Here is a 3,938-nt window from a genome sequence, read left to right as displayed (position 1 = left end):
CACCATCCTTGGATGCCAACTCCCATTATTAACTTCGCAGGTCACTACCAACTCCCAGCATTAACTTCACCATGCTTCACTGCGCCAACTCCATTTGAATTTTCCTCTGCGGCACTGCATCCCCTGCTACTCTACGTGTACCCAGAATTTCCGTTGCATCTGCTCAAGTCAGAAGAATTACTTTGCTGCTGAGTTCCTCCACATCTGCTCAAGTCAGAATAACTACTCTGCCATCGTCTTCGTGAGATTTGAACGTCCAAATTTTCCGCCATTAAAGGTCAGGAAAGTCTGCATCCAAAATTTATTCTACAGCTACACAACATTCTATTCATCATGATGTATAGAAGTTTCTAATGTTTTTAAGGTATCTCTTATGCGAGTTGCTCAGACTGAAGATAAAAGAGTAAATGCAAGCTTGTATTCCCAATAACAGAGCATTTTTGTTTTGTAATAACATAGTTTCTCTTTCTCTCTCATTTTATCGAGTTGTAACTCAAAGTCCACGCAATTACTCAATTGATTGATACACTCAACAAACACAAGTTTCATCAGAAATTTTGAAGAGTTTGAACTACTTCATAATAAAGTAAATATTATAAATGCTAGAAATAATCTTGAAAATGAATGCACTTCGGCATAAATTTGGAATAAACATCTAGCTAAAGGGAATCCTAATAACATAACTAAATCTCATCACACAAGACAACAAGCAACATGGATATTTCTTGCCTCTGGTATGGGTTGACATCACAAATATGAGTGTATTAAGGATTTCCCTAGAAGCCTATGCACTGACAATGGCCTCTAACTTCTGACTCCCCATACCAAATTTATTGGCAAGGTAGTTGACTAGGAGCTAGTCATTCTAGAAAATCAAAATGCAAAGGACTCAAAAAGTGAAGTGCATTTGTGAGAGGAGGATTGTTGAACTTTACATATAATAAATAAATAAATAAAATGTGACAACATGCATTCGAAAATAACAACTAAAAATTAACAGTTCCATCCATTATTTATGGTACTAAATCATTATAAAGAGTTTCTTTTCAATCCATAAACTGCATGAGCACTACAGCATAGAACACAATTTCACGATACTGCCATTCGTTATGGCCCAAGCTGAACTCTACACCAATTCTCTTGCAATGTATGCAACTAGCTCTGCCCTTTTTAATGCAATGCATTACTTTCTCATTCATCTTGGCAAGAGTCATGCTGAAGTAATTCATCTACCATGCAAAGCAACATGAAATTTCTGGTGTGTGATTTATATTTTAAATGTGTCACAAATTATAGACTACTCCTTATCTATAAACTAAAATAGAATTGTCTTTGCAAGATTTCTAGAACTGTTGAAGTCTTCAAATCAGGTATTAGTTGAGATGATGATTAATTTTTTGCCTTGAAAATTGGGATTTCTGCCATTTCTCTCCATCTGTCCCTTAATTGTTGATCTTCATACCTTTGAATTCGAATAAATCTTCAATCTATTATTTCTTTTCCATAAAATGCCCCAATTCTGCCACATATATTTTCATTACCCTGAAATTGTTGGATTTGAATTTTGTTGGTTGATTTCTTTCCTTCATATATGGAAACAAATTTTTGCCTCATAATACTCTGCCAACTAAATCCTTTGACCATTGATTCAATATCCTTTATTCTTACTCCAACAAAGCTAACAAATATCAAGACTTTAATTCTATCAGTTTCAGATAGTAAATAATAGAGAAAACTTGCAAATTGATGCCAACCGATCTCTTGTTAACATGAACTTGCACCCATCTCCTTCAAAAAATGTGAAAGGAAGATTAATCCAATTTTCGAGTGAACCATTAACATGAAAATATACTCCATATATAACTTTAACCCAAAAAACTGTGATGATAATTAAAACAGTTGCAAGAACTCCACCAACTAAAAAATAAGAAATAATTAAAAAAATAAAACCAACTATGAATTCACAATTTTTTCTTCACTCGAAAAATTCTTTGAGGGTCACACTAAATCCTTTGAGTAGGGATATTCAGACCATTTTTTAAGACTATTGAGCATTCTCTGTCGCTGCTTGTCCTAAAGAGTTGGCTGGCCTAAAATGGGATGTTTATTGTTCGTTTTAATGTGAATCCCTTCTTGTTCTTTTTAATGTGAATCCCTTCTAAATTGGAGAACTTCAAGAATTGAGCATTGAATGTGTGTATGCAATGTTTCTCTATCCCTGGTGCCCTATGTATATTCCTTCGAAACTCTTGTCTGCATCCTGAATTTCTTACTTAGATAATTATCTCACCTATTATGTGAGAAATATCTCTATATATGAAATATTACACAAAGATAAAATTATTGAAACTTTAGCACACAACCGTTGATTATTGTTTCAGTGACAATCATTTAGAATCTAGCTTCTCTATATGAGGAAAAATCATCAAATTCCTGTTTTGATTTGATAATTTTTTTGTATACATTCTTGCAAATTTGTTGGCACAAATCTGGAAAATTATGGCGCCAGATAAGTAATCTTGGAACCGCTATGTATTGGGCTATCACATTGATCATCAACTCACACCTGGACAACCATTTGACACTTGTGAACTTAGCAGTTCTACTCCAGAGTTTGAAATTTCCTTGGAATCATTTGGCAACTCCAGAGACAAGTGTTCATTAAATTCTTACGTGATGATATGTGACTTTTGGAGATTCACATATCATATCATATGACAACATGAGGCCCACAGTTACATTATCAAATTTGTACAGCGTTCACAACATCATTTCCATGGGGTAGTGAGCTTTGTCATTGATGTTTTTGTACTACAAACTAGAAGAATGTGGGGTTCTTGCTCAATAAATAGTGTAGAATATTTTCTTTTGACATTTCACCTTCTTTCTTCCATATCTGTCAACGAGAGGGACCCACGATAATAGTCTACTTGTAAATGAAACTATTTATTCTCTTTTAAAACTTCAGTTTTTAGATTCAACTTCTTAATATGTTTCCACATTTTTTGCAGACATTGAGACAACATGGAAAAGAAATGGAAGACTATTATGGGCCTTGAGGTGCAAGACCCTAAAGAGAAAATCATATTTTCTAGTAAATATTTAGTTTGGTATGAAGTGTACAAGACGAACATGAATATTGACCGCATTGCAAAAATTCCTAAACAAAGAATTAATTATTTTATTCAAGGAGAGGAATCAAATCCAAATGCTCCATGTTCCTTCCAACGTCGAAAAAGAAAATCGCCATGCTCAAGGCATAGTGCTACCTTACTACGGGAACTATAAATATTTTAGAAAAGCCTTGATTACATGTTGATATTAGCAGTGCTTTATCATTTTTCATATGCTTTGACATTTCAAAATTTATTTTGTAGTTATACTTGCTCATATGGCCGAGAGGACAAGAGAGAAGAATAGAAAGTCAGACCAAGGCATTCAACTATCAAAAAGAGGGGTTTCCAATGCCATTTTATTATAAAGGTCATGGTTCAAGATCCCGACATTGCAATAATAACATACAACATGTATGGTCATGAAGATGAGCAAGGATGGCCTTGTCATGGAAAACACAACACTTTAGGTGATGATGGTCCTCAGAGGAAGCCAAGACTTTCAAGAGACATGATTTCTTATTTTTAAAGTTGTTTTTTCCTTCAAGTGCCAATTGATTTTGTTTGTAAAATGCATATTAAGAAATATGTTGACATACATTCCATAGCTCGGGATAGGGACTTTTTCTTACACAGAAAAGATATGGTAAACATCTATAATCATCTGACAAAAGAAAATTACCAACTGCATAGCAAAAATGAAATCAGTGTGAATCTTTTGTATTAAAAACACCATAATGGTTTCTTCTTCTACCAGAAGCCCAATGGTGGAGAGATCCCTTTTATCACTAGAATACAAACAAAATGGATGTTGGAAACTATGGT

Source organism: Pinus tabuliformis, chromosome 1_1, assembly GCF_031772625.1.
Source record: "Pinus tabuliformis cultivar Carrire ecotype Pingquan chromosome 1_1, CPIR1, whole genome shotgun sequence".
In the NCBI taxonomy this organism is placed as follows: domain Eukaryota; kingdom Viridiplantae; phylum Streptophyta; class Pinopsida; order Pinales; family Pinaceae; genus Pinus; species Pinus tabuliformis.
This window is presented reverse-complemented; position numbering follows the sequence as displayed.